Source organism: Channa argus, chromosome 8 (assembly GCF_033026475.1).
Source record: "Channa argus isolate prfri chromosome 8, Channa argus male v1.0, whole genome shotgun sequence".
Lineage (NCBI taxonomy): Eukaryota > Metazoa > Chordata > Actinopteri > Anabantiformes > Channidae > Channa > Channa argus.
Genome location: NC_090204.1, coordinates 19,466,604 through 19,485,383, shown reverse-complemented (window position 1 = coordinate 19,485,383; position 18,780 = coordinate 19,466,604).

Here is an 18,780-nt window from a genome sequence, read left to right as displayed (position 1 = left end):
TTCTTAAAAATCCCTTTTGATAAGTTTTCCAGTGCCGAATTTACATCTGACACTCTGTATATCTGGATATATAAAGAAATAAAACAAATTTTAAAAGGATCAGCAGCAAAGATTAATTCATTTGAATGAAACCTTAATTTTTTTTATTTTAGCGTTTGATTCTTGAATGACTTGTTTTACGTGGTAGATTTCTTTTGGTTGGGCACAGCACAACACACAATTTTCACATTACTTAAGTCTTTAATAGCAAGAATGTATGCAGCCTGACTAAGTGACTCCTCAGGAGTCAAAACCTGTTGTCTGTTGAGAGCTGATGCAACAGAATCCTGCCTCTATTGTCTTTGGACATTTGTCAAGAAACAAGTATTTACATTTGACCAGTTTTTAAGTGTTTTTCAATAATCACAATCTGTGTCAGACTGTAACAACTCCCAATGTTATTGATGTCCCTCTAGTCTTAATTTCCAGCTTCTATCCTGTAGATTAGCAGGATAGAAGCCCCGTGTTGCAGATGCCTCGCTGGTTTGCATCATTAACCCTCTGTAGCTGTGGGGCTAATAACACAAACACAAGTGCCCATGGCTCAGATCTCCTGAATAGGGAGAATGTTGAGCGAGAGCGACAGGGTTATCGCTCATGTCAAATTCCTGGCCAAAGTGGCCACTTTGTCTGGGAAAAAGATCTGGCTTTGTCACGGTTTGGCCATCATTCATTCCCACTGACTGAAAGGAGCTCACGACTGTGGAACAAGACCTTAAAAGATTGCCTCGCAGCAGTGTGGAAATCTTGCGATTCCAAAGAAGCACTTTATTTTTACCTAACTGTTGAAATATGGCGTGGCTCTCTTTGTGTTTCTTAAGTGTTGTGTCTTCTTGCTCCATTAGACACATTGACATCCATTCACAATCCAACACAAGATTTCTCCTGTAGTTAACCAGAAAACAAGTCCTGGATTTTCATCTCCCAGAGATTTGATATGGACATAGTGAAACACATTAAACTGGCCATGACATGCAGGGAAAATAAATAGGTCGAGCCGTCAATTAGGAACCTTAAAACGATAGGTATACAACTTAGCACCTAGTTTAGGGTTTAAGATGTACTTGGCCAATGTTGAGCATCAGCACAGATGTAATAAGGTGTGATGATAGCCGAGGTCACAAGAAAGATTGTGTTTCTAAAAGCTACGTTATGCAAGAAAAAGCACATAACACATAAGTTGGTGGAAGTTTATGGGAACTTTTGTACTAAATTGAGTTTCAAATGCATCAGAAATATAAGATGTCACTAATGCATGTTTGCAACTCAAACTGATTTACATTAATCAGGTTGACTCCTAATGTCATGAAATCATCGCCAAGCTCTGCTCATTTACATCTAAAACATTCCCTCTTCTTGAATGATTACTACACACCTGCATTTGGAAGAGTGTCAGTTTTGAAAGTCGGAACCACGGCTCCTGCCGTCTCCCTCTTGCTCCTGTTGACAGTCCAGCTAAATGTCAAAGCTGTCAACGGCTACCACTTTACCCCAAGTGACAAAAGAGGGCTTAGGTTGCTTCTGTGGTTTAGGGTTTGCTGGGAACCAGGCGGGGTTTGTCACATGAGAAGCTGGATTCTGGATTCAAAGTACAAAATTTGTGTTTAATCTTAACACATGTTTAACCTGGTATGACATGGGTGGGTGTAAAACTCTTAATGTGCTTCTTATAGTCTAACCTCTCATATTCCCCAAAAAACTTAATGCATTGTAAATAAACCTTTGTATTCCAATAATGGCTAAGTCTCAAATGAGCAAATTTCATTATACTCAAGCTAAACATGCTCAGTGGACTTTTCCTGTAAGCAAACCGAGTTAACGTTTCACCAAAATGGGGCCTAAAAAAGGTGCTGGATGCAGTTTCTTTCTCATAAAACAGTTGGAAAGAGAATTTTCCTCTGGTATTTAGAAGGTGTTTGATTTACATTGGCTTTCGTTGTTCATCTAGGGTACAATGAACCCACACATGTCACAAATATGATGTACTACTAGTGATTAAAAACTCCATTGACGTTGGATCATTGACATTGATGAAGAAAAACAATGAGCCAAAGAGAATTTAAATAATCAGGAATCAGTTGGGGAGTTGAAACAGTATTTCTGTTGTTGGTCATTTTCTATAATAATTGTATTTTCAATTGACCATCAGTCTACAACTGGGATTAGCTCATTCAACTGTGCTGCAGACATTCGTTGTTGTCCAGAAACAATTGAAAGACCTCAGTCGGACACGCCGCTCCACTGGGCGACATGTTTAGTTACTGCAAGACTCTTGGCCCAAATGCTCAGAATCACCAAGAAGCAAGTAAAAATCAACTGCACCTGCACAATATATCCAGAGGAAGAGAACTATGACAAAACCATTTGTAATTAGAAAATTAGGAATGAATGCCTGTTTCTAATAAATCCTTTTTCCAAGTTCAACTTTTAAACCGATTATCTGAGGTTTTGCGGTAGAAAAAGTTTGCTGGGAGTTGATTGAGAGATGAAACAGACATAAAACGAGGGATTAAAGTGAAGTAGTATCTCAGAAGTCGATATGGAAAAACATTTTCACATGCTTGCCTCACTTGTGCTTCACTGTTTGGGGGGGAGCAGCAGATATCTTTAATGGCTTCTGTTGAGTTACTTGACTGACAGGTGCTGTCAGACACCGTTTAACTAATTGTCGTCTGTTGCTTGCAGAGAAGATGGCCAATCACTGCGTCCACTGAAAGACACTAAGGTAGGGTGTCATCACCTGCAGTGTTCATTACATCAGCTGGTGAAGTTGGCTGTGACTCTGATGTAATTCTCCTCATTTCCTCCACCTTCTACTCGCCTTCATCTGGCAGCATCACCCTCAATCTCTATCATCTGTCTTTCATATTTCAGCATTCAGATGCTAGCTGTCTCAATAACTTTTCAGCTCTAAAACCTTCAAGCCAAGTGAGTAACCACAAAATGGAAAAAAAAAAAAAAAAGGCAAAAGTAAACAGTTTCTTCTGTGGACTTTCAATTAGATCTATCAATAGGTGTGTCTGGCTGTAAGGTGAAAGATGGGAACCACATTCATTCTCTTTTTGATTTGGCTGTGCCTGGAGGAGAGCAGATAGAGATTGATGAGCTTATTAAAGCCAAACAGACTCCCAGAGAGACAGCTCATTAAAACTACAGTGTTTGGAGACCTTGCCAATGCAGGTCAGTGGTGGAGCGGCCTATCAAAATAAAGCTTGTCCATCATAAAGAAACTAAGGGCATTCAAACAGAAGAATCCAATTGTTTTTCAGCTGTCAGCCTAAGTACGTCTAGAAAGACTCTAATGGGCATATTTGTCATAAGGTTTTCTAATGTCATGGCAATGTTATATCGATAATAGTGTAACAGTTCTTATTTGAGAATACAAATCAATAAAGGCGTTGAACATTTTGGTAGTTATGAAGTCACTGAGTGAGATCTAAAAAGCCAGAGGCTTTATTTATCTAATTTTTTATCTTTTGAAAGCGTAATTCTCTGCTATGTGTGGTATTTACTTTTCCTTTATAGCTTCCTGCAGCACTTCTTTGCCATTTATTTGTTTTTTTCTGAAATGGTGTTTTGTATTTCCACCTCAGAGCCATGAGGTGGTTGACTGATGGAAAGTTCTGCCAGGCTTTAGCCCAGCACGAAGGTCGAGGAGCGCTTCACTTCTGTCATCTTCACACGCCCTTCCAGATTGATGCGGATGCCCATTCCACACGACTCCCGGCTTTCCAAGTGCTGGCTCCAGTGCTAAGAGCCACTGTTTCATCTACATCCAGATCCTTCTAACATAAACTTCAGAAGAAAAAATTTTTAGCTGACATTTATTGTATAGTGTGTGGTAGCATCATGTAGTGTGTGTGTGTCTGTCAAGTGAAGACAGAGGTTGGAGCACCATTCTGTTAAACACTCCCCTGTGCTCTCCCACAGAGGCGAAACTGCTGACTGGGACTTTCCAGTACCGAGATGGCGAACACACAATATATAGCCTCCCATACACATATGCAGACATGCACAGACTGTATACACACACCTGGACGGCTTAACATGGCTTTACATGGACAGCTGGTCCTCCGCCAGCCGCTGCTGCCAACAACCCATCATCACACTTTTCACCTGGCAGTGTCTCGACAGTCCATCCTTTTACAAGTCTCCTGTTAAAATGTGCCAGAACAGTGCGTGTGTGTCTGTTTGTGCAGGTGTTAATGTATGTGTCTCTCATATGGTAATGTGTCAGAAAATAAAGTGCTGGCATAGTGAGTTGTGTGCACTGAGACCCAGGACATGAAAGGCTGCGTATGAGCAGGGGGCTTTATTCCCGCCACATTATATCCTGTAATGGGCTTCATTTATAACTGATTAGGTTTGTTCCCACAGCAGCAGCAGCCGTGGATGTATTCTTCTCTATAAGCATTGTATTGTGAATTTAGACATGAGGAAAATATACAAGTTTAGGTTTAGACTAATGCTGGAAGATGGCAACTTAAATTAGATTAAATGTAGACAAATGTATTGTGTACATTTAGTTTTGTCTTTGGATTGCAGGCAAATCAGCACTTCAGGTTTTACATCATGGCAGGGAAAAGACATTCTGAAATGATTTTAACTTAGTTACTGAACAGAAAATTAGTGACAGCTATTTTAAACAAGCAAAAACTCTTTTACAAATTTTAGGATCTCAAACATCTATGTTCTGTGTTATGCTACTGCAATTTAAATTTGTTTTGGACAAACGAGATAAATAAAAAGGACGCAGAAGATGCCACACACGGCTCTGGAATAATTGACATGTGAATGTTAATGGAAATATTTTTTAGCTGCAGCCAAAGTTTCTTGTTTCTCTCCATCCACTGTTGTTTCTTTTCTGGGATCAGTGGACAGAGAAAAGTCCCGATCAATCATCCTGCTGTCTGTCACTCTTCACCAGCCAAAGACAAAGCTCTGGTTACAACCAGTAACGTCCACTTCACACACACACACACAGACACACAGACACACAGACATACACACACACACACACACACACACACACACGCACACACACGCACACACACACAAATTGTTGTGCTGAAGTGAAAGGTCCGTTAAGTTGCATTAAGTGTCAGCGCAGTGACATGTGGTAAATGCTTTGGTGCTGGCGTCTGTATGTTGTTTGGAGGATGAAATACATTTCAACCTTCCCCCACAAGTTGCCCACACATCAGTGATCCAGTGGCACTGATGTGTGGCTGAACTTTTCTTCAGCATATATGTTGTAACTGTATGTAATAACTATGAAATGACTAATTGTGTTTGACTGTTTCCTGCTCTTTGTCTCTTGTTAGGCATGAAGTATGATTACAACTAACTTATTTATTGAAAATGATAGCAAACAAACATGAAATGCAGGACATTAACAATTCCCAAAACTCCCAGAGTCAACGTCCTGAGCGTTCAAATGTCACCTTATTCACCAAAATGTATTTGGAGTCATGGTTTTACAGTTTGTAGTATAACTAAATTAGCTATTTTAGTGCTATCAGCATCACAGTGAGATGATTCATTTCAAAAGTAGTTTGAAAGTAAAATTCAAGGTGATTCAAAGGCTCTTGTACTTCAGTTACAGAGTGGGGAGCTTGTTTAAACCATTTTTGAATCAAGCTCATAAGATGTTGCTGTAATTCATCTCAAGGAAACAAAATTTGCATTTCTAACCTTTTCTGACATTAGCAGATGCTTATGACACTGGCTGATTCTCACATTGCTTTTTAAAATGTTCACGGCTTCTGCAGTATTTGTTACTACAGTAAATGTCTGCCGTCATGCTGCAAATAATCAGATTAAACATGCGATGCATTGTGATGTTGCTATGGAGTCAGACTCGGGTCTCACCACCCTCCCCAACCACCTTCCACACCTTATTCAAAAAAAAGACACTGCATTGCAACATAATCATCCACTGAACAATAATCACGTTTCCAGTTTATTTGCAAAGAAATGTAATTTTTGAAAGGGACAAGGTTGGAAATAAAAACACTACAATTCCCTAAGTGGCAAGTCTGGGTTTAACAACCTCAGAGGTTGCTTGCTACTCTCTCATATGACCCAGACTGTTCTTTACAACGGAGCCAAAATGGCGGGCAGTTTCACACTAGTTGTTGGCTTTAAATGCAAGATTAAACAGTGCTCTGCTGTTGGGTTTGAGTTGGGCACCAAATAAAGATTTTAGGGTTAGTATAAGTCTCAATCTGCCTTAAAAATCTGTACCTTCCTAAAGTCACGTCACGAGTCACATTACTGTTGCAACAACAATAACAGATGTCTCACACTGAACTGAAACTCCGGTCTCCTTTTGTGAAAGTCCAGTGTTTCGTGACCAATCTACCACCTCAACCTGCGTCCTCACAAAGTTTGCAGGGTCTAAACACTATGTGACTGTCACAGTTCACTACAGGCGCCAGATGTTGCCGAGCGGTACCATGTACCGACCTACTCTGACCCATTTCACAGGAGGACAGTGTCAGGAAGATGAGCCTCGCTCAATAATTGTTTAGAGGCAAACACCTCTGCACTGCTGCCAGTGCTGTTCAGAGTTGAATCTGGGTTGCTTGAGGCTCCAGCAGCACCTCTCCACATTATGTTTTGAATTGTATTCCTATAGCTTTAAGTTTCTCATCTGCCAAGTGACAGCTTGAGGCCAGTTATGTGACAGCTTGCTGGGTTTGTGTCCACAGAGAATACATCTCTGTGGAGGAGCAGGCACGCATTCATCACATGCCCTTTGGATTTGTGCATGTGCTTATGAAAATGGTGAGTGTGAGGAATGGAATGTGTCAGGACTTATGCCACAAAACATATTGAGTCCACGTGCATTTGAACAACCGGACATGCACACGTGCACACACAGCGGCATTCGTATTCCATCTAACATCTACGTCTTTCTGAGTGCAAACTACTTTGTAGCCACAGTGACAAAACCAACATCATTCGACCACCTTGACTACAAATAGCCTTCTTGAGTGTGTTAAAGCAAACAAGGCAACTTTATTGGTTCAATAATAAAGTAGAATACAGTGTAGTAAAAAAAAAAAAAAAAAAAAAAAACGCGATGGAGTTTCACACTTCTAACCAAACCAATCCTATGCGGGAGCAAAATCTGTGTTTGCATTGGAGTGAAAACCTCAACCTATTTTAGACAGTCTCTGAGAAGAACATAAATGGTTGTGATATCATTTACCCACAAAATCCAAGACCTATAATTCAAACGTCCAAAGGTTCAACAGGTGATGTGTATTATATAACATTTGTATTATTTACATTGTGTTGTACTATTACGTGGCTGCATTCATTTCAGGCAGCTGTAATACGTCCACAGCGAAGTTCTCCCCAAGGAACAAAAAGTAAATGTTCATTATTGGATCGCCAAAGAACTCCCAGGCACACAGAATTGGAAAAGAAACGCGATTTATTAGCACGGCTCACTGGCACATTCATTCGGCAACAATGCTTTCATCAGGGAGCGGTTGTCTCCATCCTGTGATGTATTTTTTTTCCTCCTCTTTCAGTGTCCTAATTTGTCCCATGTGGATTATCATCCACTCCCTCATGGCTGCTGTGACACTCTCCAAAATGACAGATGTCGAGAGCTCAGTCCCCGATCTACAGTATGTCTCTCTCTCACAAACACACACGTGCATTAACACTCAGTACTTGTGCAAATGAGCACAATTTGCATGCAGATATGTGATTAGTTATAAAGGGGTTATTTGGATTAAAAAAAAAAAAGCTGTGGGTGGTAAGACAACGTGATCCACTGTCTGTGGTTCAAGATCAGTAATTACAGTCATTACATCTATTGCAACAAAATCATACATTTACACACAAACTCACACATACAGTCACTGTTTGACTGCCCCCTGCCCCAGCAGATCAAATGTGCACCTGTTGACACAACACCGAGTGTGTGTGTGTGTGTTTGTTCTCTGAAGGTTACTGATGTAAATGAGTCTCTGCGAATGAATGACGGTCTTTTCGAATGCTGAGTACTCCGGGTGCATTAGCATTGCAGGATACGGCTCAAGATGTGCAACAAACAAACTCTCATTCATGCGTCACTGCCAAGTAATAGCTGGTGGCTTCTGTGGTTTTCCTCTGACAAATGTCTTTCTTCATTAGACTCAAAACCATTCCCCGTCACTGAAACCTCCTAGGGCTAAAACCGATTCATTTAAAGTTAGAATATATTCTTTTGACCATATACTTTGCTATATTCTAGCTTTTCCTCATCTTCCTCTGCAACTTTGAACAAATCGCCGTCTAGCTGTGAGCCTGGAGACAGATATATTGCAGACTGCTGCACTGAAGCTGGATAGCATCGTCCTCATATAAACAAAACCAAACAGGTAGATAGGCACCAGGCAACAAACAACACCCATTTGTTTGAATCAGAGACACTTACATTGTGCAGAGATTTCAGATAATCTAATCTTGTGCACGTCTCTCTAACTATTGCCGCACTAGACCAGAATACTATTTTTGTCCCAGAAACACATTGGCTTCATGCTCTTTAGCAAAAGTAAAAATTTGAACTAAGTTATATCAGACACTAAACATTATCCACCTCTCAAAAAGAGGTTTGGATATTAATATTTCTTACTGGTGATGGACAGATTGTACAGTGATGGAGGGGAAGGAGCAGGGGGAGAGTTGGAGGCATTGGGTCTGACAATCAGCAGTCTTCCTGTCTCCATTCTTTTTATTTCTTCTAGTCCGCGGGGTCTTTTTCTATACGTCTGTGATGTCTGCCTCCTCAGAGTTGTATTGTACATAAGCTTTCTCACACACAGACACACAGGCACTTTCTTGTAGAGTGTGAAAATTACCAGCTATGATCAATTACATTTTCTCACAATATACACTCTAATTTTAGTCTGTTCTAAATGTCTCACAAATTACTGCTTTCTAAAAGGTTCTTTGGTTCGAGGTTCTTTGAAATGCCTGCTGTTTTTTTTATTTTTTAAACGATTAAATGCGGCAACTCAAATCAGAAACAAATATGATCACACCGTCGTGCCGAAAATCAAATATGGCCCCTGCAGCTGTGCGTAGGTCTTTGAGGGGAATTGTTTTGCTGTTAGTCATAAGAAACATGATGAAAATGTAAAAAAAAAGTGCTCGTAAAGTTGATCCTGTGCTACTACAGTTGCTGGACATGCACGTTAAAAGCTACTTTTGAGTGTGATTGGATCTGAAGTCACAATGCTCGCGTGTGAACCCTCTGAAAGTTGAACAGGACTCGTTACAGCAACGTCAGTCCTATTTTTGTCACTCATCCATCCGCAAACTGTAACACTCTCATTTTCTGAGAGGAAAGTAGCCCCATTTGTCAGCACTGTCACCGCTGTGTTTTCTCATTTGTCTGTCAGTGATTCGGCTCAGCGAGTTAACAGCAACCTAATTCCTCGCCGTTCGTTCCTTCGTTCGGCGTTCACTCTCACTCGGGCGTCTGGGGCTCGCCGTGGTGATTTAGTGCCGGGGAACTTAACTACTCCAAGTGGAAAGTCACAGGGGGGAAGGAAGGGCTTTCCCTACTCATATGATGATTGATAAATGATAGTCAGGGGGCCTCCAAGCCTTCACTGCCCCGCTGTAATAAGCGGTTACACAGTGAGGAGAAACACACGACTAAATCCTTCCACTGCTCTATCAGTCTGCTGTCTGCCTGTCTTTTTGTGTGTGAGTGTGTGTGTGTGTCTTTCCCTTTGCCTGTAACAGTGTGGCCACTGTCTGTGAATATGCTCCTAATATGCATTGACTGAAGCTTTTCTGTTCAACTTTGGCTCTTTTTCTGGCCAACGCATTAGTTTGATGGATTGTTCGAAAATAGTGGTGACCACACTGCAATTTCAGGCCAATTTGGACCATCTTAAATTTACATCAATTTCCAATTGGGCAGAGACTGAACCCATTCTGAATGACACTTACCTCACTTCAGTGGGGCAGTTGTAGTTTTTGGAATACATGCCCCTAATTTGGCTTTTGAAAAGTTTCGACCTATTACAGGTTTTTCTCAAGTGTTATTTTATAATGTTTGTTTGCTTGCAGGTTGTTTACTTTTAAGCAAAGTATGTATTCGTGATTTTCTCATGCACATGTTGTCACAGCATGTCAGGACAGAATATAAAAAGCAAATCTAAAATTGCTTGAGCCCATATGATAAAATAAAGCTTAGATTAGTGAAAAACATATTTGCAAACTGTTAGTGGATGCACCTTGAAACATTTTAACAGCCATTTGGACTGGAATGGATTTTCATTTCAACTCACTCACCAGCAAGAGCACTGATAATGGATGATCCTGCAAAAGCCTGGATTAAATTCAGCGATGTTTTGAGTTACCTGCTGTTTTTTTTTTTATGAGCACGTTTCTATTAAAACTGGCCTATGAGTAGTAGTAAGTACTGTGGGAAGCAGCATGGAATTGTTGTCCTGGCAGTGATCACTGTATTGGACATATATCAAGCATTACAGACTTATTCAACATGAAAAGAGTGCCTATAGGGATATGGGGCTACGCTTTATCAAATGTATGTTTTCGTAGTTTTCTTTTTAGTTTTGTTGCAGATATGAAGACGTATTTTTACTGTGCTATTGTTAGGACAGATGGTTCAAATCCCAGCTGGGACAGATGGGAGCGAATTCAAAGCCTTCCAGTCCATGAACATTTTTAGTAAGGGTGAGCAGGTGGCTAATTAACCTGTAACCTTTTGCATTGGATCATGCTCAACTGTTAATGTTTGCTCGAGTAAAATTCTTGACTCGAGTTGTTCAGTCTGGTTGGTTAGTCTAGAAGCTTAATAGTTCTGTGCAGTTCCTAAAAGTACCGGGAGCATGTTTAGTCAGAGGTTCGTGTGGGCAAGTAAGTGATATAACTAATTTAGGATGATGTTCTTAAATTGGCTTTCACTGTCAATTTGAGTGCTTGTCACCTTCTCCGCTGCCCATTTATTACAGTATTTGTCCTCAGCTCATTTGGATCGTGAGCCTTCAACTGCTGCAGCACGATAAGACCCGACAACTCATCTACTCGTTTTTTTAATTCCACTTTATGTTTCGCAAAGAAAGACGACACCCTGCAATGCAGATATCGCCCAGTGACTGCCACAGGTGTGTCTGATTAAATCTGCACTTGTCCTTCTTCACTGTCAACAAGCACAGTTGGCATCACTCGCTGTTATCGAGCTCGCGCGAGGCCATAACGGCGGAGTGCCACAATCTGTGTTCAAAGGAACATGCCTCCATCTTGGATATCAAACATTTGGCAGGAGGCGCCGTGTGAGTAACCCAATGAGCATCAGCAATGCAAGGATAAAAGCTGACGCTGTGGGTAATATTGCTAATCTCTAAAAAAAGCCGGTTATCCTGAGATCTTATACTGGACAAATTTAGACTGATGTGTCATTTTTAGATCGTTTAGATTATACATTTTAAAATGTTGTGTCCAGTGTATAAGGTCCGGGGCTGACTGCCAAATGAGGTGCTAATGATTGGAACATGTCAGAGACCTTCATCCTGCAAATAAACGTTTGTTTTCCAACAAGCACCTGTAGCATTAATTAACATTGTGCTGTGTAACCGTCTATTCAACTCAGCATCCGAAGGTCTCAGACAGTGAAGAATCAGCCTCTTCCAATATTAACATTAATTCCTACTGGTGTTATTTTTATTAATATACATCGTAACATCACAGATTTATCATCAAATGTTTTGCTGTCAAAGACAAGATAAGTTGATGAGTTAACGTGAATAAAATGGGGTTTGAATAAAACATGCTGCTTAATCTCACGATATTTTTACAGATAAAAAAATTCCCAAAACAAACGTTCTTTCGTTTGATGTTTGTGCTGCACATTTTTCATTTTGTTATGTTTGAATGTGGAAAAGTTCAGCAGGTTAGGACCCAAAGAAGTTAGGGAGCAAATGTCTGGGGTTATTTTCTGCTGACCAGTGAGCTGTGAAGTGAGCTGGTTCAGGTACAAACAATCTATAGACCTCCACAGTAAATGGCAAAGACATCTGGCACCGAATGAAACGTGGCCGAGGCTTAAATAGAGGAGAGAGGCAGAGTAATTAGCAACAGGTGGAACAACCGCTGGGGGTGATCTGCTACTCAGGATCAGGACAAAGTCATCTCTCTGGTGACAACAGCAGCAGACCCATGAACACAATCCCATCAATGTCTGCACTTGTTGCTATCTCGCTGGGCCCAGTTGTAATGATTGCAAATGACCAGGCTGTTAAACCCTGCAGCAGTGGGTCACCCTGTGCACTTTGTGAGGAAAGCAAAGCAAACATGGAGAAAGGGAAAGTCCCCAACTCATGAAGGAAAAAACACCTCAGCACATTTGCTATTAAAGCAATATGAACAAATCTAAAACGATTTTGTGGAAAAGATGAAATGTTTCATTAGTGCATTTGCATTTAATCCACTATTTAGTTAGTTTATTAGTGTCATCTTATTTGGGGGCGGGGTCAGTGGTTCAATCCCCGGTCCAGGCTATATGTTGAAGTGTCTCTGGGTAAGACACTGAACCCCCAACAGCCCATTCCCCTCCCCAGATGTGCAGTGGGGAGGGTTGCGTCAGGAAAGGCCTCCAGTGTAAAAACTGTGCAAAAAAAACTATACGGACAATGATCCGCTCTGGCGTCCCTGAACTCACGGGATAAGCTGAAAGGACAAAACAAATTGTGGTCAAATTGGTTTTTTTAAGAAAAGTTCATTAGGAGCTCCTCTGGGTGATGTCATATGGAGGAGTTTTTCAGCGAGAAGCAGATAAATATATTAAATGTAGGGAAGCCAGAGGTACTTTTAACAGCATTAATGTACATTCACACACTAAACTAAAGCCATAAAAAGCAAGCTGAAAATCGATGAAGTCGCTCTTTCAGAATTTTTACAGCTACACTCTCGTTTGTTTTGTGCTGCTGTGCTCCTGGGAACATATTAAACACCTCAGTCTTGTGCATTTTCGCTCACACAGCTTTGGGCACATGCTCTTCAACTTTGTGAATCACTGTTCTCCATTAGCCTCCCTGTGGCTGTTTCCACCGTTGCCTTCCAGCTAATGGTTTGTCATCTGAAGCTGTGATATTTGGTGAATTAGTCCGTGGCGGAGATTGCCTGTGGTAGCGATTCATCACCTGTTTGGCAGAAGTGACTGCACGAGCGACTGAACAGGAGGTTACTGGTATGACGTGCGGAGTGAGCATCTGGCGTAGGGGGTTAATTGGGGGTGATTAAGGTGATTAATGGCTTTGTTTGAAGTGAAAACATAAGACAGACTAGCTTGTGTTACAGAGCAAATATTATGGGGAAAAAATCCATCAGTGGCAAGAGTGCACGATGACTGAAGACGGTAGCAGTCAGGTGTGTGTGTGTGTGTGTGTGTGTGTGTGTGTGTGTGTGTGTGTGTGTGTGTGAGACTCTCAGGTTAATGGCAATATTAAAGAAAGACTGTGTGTATTTGTGTGAATGTTTTGTATGTGTTGGGTTGAAAAACTGGCTGTGTGTATGAGGAAATAGAGACATAGGCTTGTGTGCGATCATTGAAGGGGAAAGAGTAATATTGACATGGAACTGGCTGGTTAAAAAGAGTTTCTGTTTCCACACTGCTCTGTTTCTATTATTGTCTCAGACAGTTTCTCTCTGTGTGTGTGTCTGTGTGAGTGTGTGTGTGTGTGTGTGTGTGTGCGTGTGTGAGAGAGAGAGAGAGAGAGAGAGAGAGAGAGAGAGAGAGACTGAAACATATTAATGCTCAGTAGAAACAGGCTTAAACACACTACTCTTGAACTGTGGTTGTGAAAATCCACAGTTTCTCCACCACAGACTCTCCTCTCTCTCGCTCCCAGTCCTGAAGCCCCCAAAAATCTTGTTACTCGGAAACAGGAAGCAATTCCACTCGAGTGCATTAAGAAATGGCTGAATTTTCCTCAGGCATCAAGGCTTTGGACGGAGAGGGCCCCTGCATCATAACTGTTCATCATTCTGTTGCTCTCAGAATTCCCTTCGCTTTTTTCTCAATTTTATTCTAAGTAGCATGTTTAAATTTGCAACTCAAACACCCAGAGAGGGAGAAAACCTGTACATCTGAAACTTTCTAAGTTGTTTAATATTTATCGCTTCAAAGGGTAGTTCGACAATTTAGCACTTCCAGAACACAGAGACATGGGTCATGGGTCCAAAAATATGGGGATGTCTCCAAGCCAGAGAGATAATTAGTCTCATCATTAGATTTATTTATCGTTTGAAAAGCTGCTTATAGCACCAAAAAATTATAAAGACATTTTACCTCCGATATCACTGTGTAAAGTAAGTGCTGTTACTTAAGTGCTGTACCTTTTTATCTATTTTCTGCTACTTTATAATTTGGCTTTATTATATTTCAAAGTAAAACATCATACTTTTACTCCACTCAATTCACCTTCAGTTCACTAGTTATTGGTTGCTTTTCAGAATCATATTAGATTCAAATAGATTTGTATAGTTAAAATACGAGATTTGAAACATGCGATTATTAAAACAGTGTATAAGGCAGCAACATTAAAGTGATGAGCACATTAATGCATCAATAATAGAATCCAACAGCAGCATAATTATCAATGTGAAATGAGACATTTAGCAGACTGAGTACTTTTACTATGCCGCTTTAAGGACTTCTTGAATTAATACTTTTTAAAAGTTATAAAGTGTTGTTTGGTCTCCTTTTCCACCTGCTTTCAGAACATAGGGTGCTAATTATATATGAGCTAAAACAGGAGAATTTATTGTTTCTTGCTGATTAACAACCTTGTTGTTGCTTTTCCGGTTCATACCCTTGATTTGGAGATTTATGGGAGTGCTTCATCTGTTTCGCATCCTTCGCCCGCTTACTTCGTTGAATTGCTTCACATTACGCTGAACCCTATTTGGAAAAGCTGCTCATATAGCATCGTTGATTTGTGATTCATAGCATCATGCGAGTTGAGAGTGGGCAGTCCACTGAAGCAAAGAGAGATACAAATTGGATAGCCTTACACTATAGATGAGTTCAGTCGTGCAGTCAAGAGACTAAGGAACAATATATGGTCTTGCCATATGTTATATGTGTGGCGGGCTAACTCTATGTCCAGCTCTGACTCATATCACCAGTCTAGAATTCAGGGGTTATAACACTATGTAAATTGAATAAGGGCATTCAACTACTGCATAGAGCTCTGCATAGATTTTCAACTTAACAACAGTGACTGTAGTTGGGATGGCAGTTCATATTTAGCACTAAAGCACTTGGGCAAACTAGTGAAGTGTCAGAAAATCCTCTAGTATTCATCCATATTCTAGCATCTGCTCATATCACTTAATCATCATGCAGCATTAAAGCAGAAGTGGTTTGGTGGTAGTACAAGTGTTTTATATCAATATGTGTCCCCTGAGAGATTTCTGCAGAGAGAACTTGCAAAATGAGCCATATTTGGCTCGGAGACAGCCGAGGGAGCCAGGATCAGGATCTGTCAAGGTCGTCTGTCAAAAGCAGGACACACGTCTGAATTCAGGGAAGTGCTTCCTTTCAAAAACAGAAAACTCTCCATAACCAGTAGTGAGGGAGTTGAACGGGAAGACAGATGGAGTGACAGGCTTTGCCTCATCTCTCATCTATTCCACACCAGTCAAAACTCCAACCTGAAATAGACAATTTGCTCCATACAAATGGCTTTAACACATGCTCTGTTGACACGTGAGATGTATAACAACATCTTTTTACTGACACTATTTATATTGTAAAGACTATTACACGAAATTATATGTCATCCTCTATTCCGCTCTGGGTTTTTAATCTCATAGTTTTGGCAGTAGTGTGGTCAAAGGGTTTGCCCTTTGAGCATAATCTCTCTTGACTAAAATGGAAAAGTAAAATGTTTAAAAACATGTTGCTGATTTTGGCAAGTCGCGTCACACTTAAGGGTTAGAGCGAGCTGCAGGGTTCCTGCTATCGCGCCATCTCAAATTGCCCACACTTTTCCTTGAATGCTCGCGACTCTCTCCCAGGCCGGTGCCCGTGCCAGCTGTTATTTTCAAAGGTCCGTGAACCTGACATCAAAACATGGTTTTATGTGTCTTTAAAATCCACTGTCCTCTCCTTTTAGTCCTTGGAAATAATCAATCATTTGTTAGAGGGTGCCAATATGTTAGCCCACGGGGGGGTGTGCGGATCAGGACATGAATAACATGGGGGCGGCTCGGATTACCACGAGTCAGAATGTGGTCGAGGGGCGTTTAAGTTTGGTTTTGCTGAATTTTCTATAGAATAAAATCCAAACCAAGCTGGATAAATACTGCTTTAATGGTCAGGTAGCCTGAGCTGTTTTTGCATTAATGTTATTGCTGCCACCCTTGGTCTACAAACTTCCTGAACTTGACATGTGCTTGGTTTAGCTTCTAAAGGTGAGACCGCTGAGGTACAAAGCTAAATGTAGCTGGAAGCCTTTCAATGTGGAAAAGTTCTACCATTTAAAACCTGCATTACAATGTATTTATATGCTAAGATATCTGATGAGAGCGATTAATGCGCCATTCCCTCATTCCCCTGTCTCCATTTGCTTCCACATCTGCAAAAAAATGCCTCATTCTCTGCAGCGAGGGAAGAGAAAGGATGATTACTGATGAGGGAGAAGCATTCAGGAAGCATGTTAATGAGAAGGAACAAGTACAAAACAAAGTGCAACAAGCGTTTAACAGATGGCAACCTAATAGAAATCAACACCCACCCACATAAAGAGAAACTTCGGAGGTACTGTAGAGTTATGGCACAATAAGGACGTTTTAAATGATATCTGAAAAATGGAGAGCGCTGCTAAAAAAAGATGTTATTGTTACACAGTATTTTAAGGTTCGAAGCTGGTGTTTGTCCATCTTTTCAATGCTGTATTGTTTTGTGGAGGAAGAGACAGCGAGTGGGAGAGAGGTGAGTCAAAGTGCGCTCTTGTGGTCTACTTTGGTTTCTAATATTGCAGAGGTAGTTCTTCAGTGGCCAAGTGGCACCGTGTGATGGTAACTGGATCGCCGCACAGCTGTGGCCGTGGGCATCCTCGGACGTCCACTCAAGGCTGCTGGAATAGCAACGACGGGGCAGCTCTCCACACGTGCAGTCACACAGTTTCTGTACATACACACATCAGTGTGTGGAAAAAACCAAATAGCACGGGATGGGCTGAGTGAGGAGGTGCAGGAGAGAACCCTACCCTGCCTGTTTCAAAGATGTTTTTAAAGCTGTGAAATTTCTACTCCAACCACGGCAAGCTCAGTTACACACAGGGCTGCATTTTGAGGCAAGAGCTGGTGTGTTTGTTCTTCTGTTAAATGAAGGGTGGCGGTGGTCAGACTGGAACCAAACTACAGGCAATTAGGAATGTCTCTGTCAGGGGGCAGACCAGACGCTTGTTCACTATTAAAGCCTGGTTGTTACCATTAGCTCTGACGGCCGCCGAAACAGCTGGGAATGACAGAGTGTGCCCCCCTCAAATGTAGACAAACTGATGCTTTTAAGAGACGTTGAGATTTTATTGTAAAATAATAGAATGATTCAAGTGGTTTCCTTTTGCATACATAACTTGCAGAAAAATAAAATGGTTTTGTGACATATTTTATAGAAATGATTTATAGAAATCATTTATCAAACGTGCCGAACACAGTTTCTGTCATATACTGTAAAAACTTTCAATAATTGTTTAAAGAAGCAAATTCTAATCTGACAGCGTATGCAACAATTAACCCTTTAAATATAACAAAATGAAATTTCATGATTTTAGTGGTAGAAATATGAATTTTAAAGATTCAAAGACCTCACTTTCAGAACAACAACGCGTCTTAAGTGATGCTTTTCTTTTCAGTCATTACTGACAACAGTTTGAGTGGGAGAGAAATGTCAGTACCCTGTTGTAATTAGTAGGCACCAGTGTCTTCTTACTCGGCTTTATTGATTAATTTATCCATCTTTCAACCAGTAATATAGTGTGAATAGTAATCATTTCTAGTAATCATGGTCAACCTGCATTTCAAGAGCTCCCCCAGATGACATCATCTAAATACGAAATGATGAAAAACGCCTCCAGGGGATGTCATCTGGAGGATTTTTTTCAGCTAAAGGCAAAGAAATATTTTAATATAGGAAAGTCAGAGGAATGTTTAAAAGTAAGTTGAAAATTGGTGAAGTCGCCCTTTAGAGAAACTCGACTTCTTGCCATCGATGAAATGTGCATATATATTTATTTAAATATGCCCTTTTATACGCAAGTTATGATGCAAAGAGGCAAATATTTCTTTATATAACATTTTAGGTTTGAAACGTACTCTCAGATTCCGATTCTTATCCAACCAGGCAATCAGCCATTCGCAGGTCCAATTGTCCTTTTCTTTGAAGTCATTATTTCATTGAAAGCCATTGCTGTGCTTTTCTCTTTTAGCAGAGTGATTTATTTCTTTGTTGTCATTTTTTTGTCATTTTCTTTCAAATTGTGCAAAAATATTCACATTGAAGGCAAATAAATTCAGTCTGTTTAAGGCTCAAAGCTTTATAAAGCCCCCGAACTGTTTGTGTGTGTACAGTAAATAGAGCTGAAATACAATGGTAAATGAGCTCTTTACTTTTTACTAATTTTCATCTTCACCCCAGAAAGACAGAGATGAGTTTTTATATTGTGTTTGTTGGGCTTCTGTCTTTTGCTTTCTGTT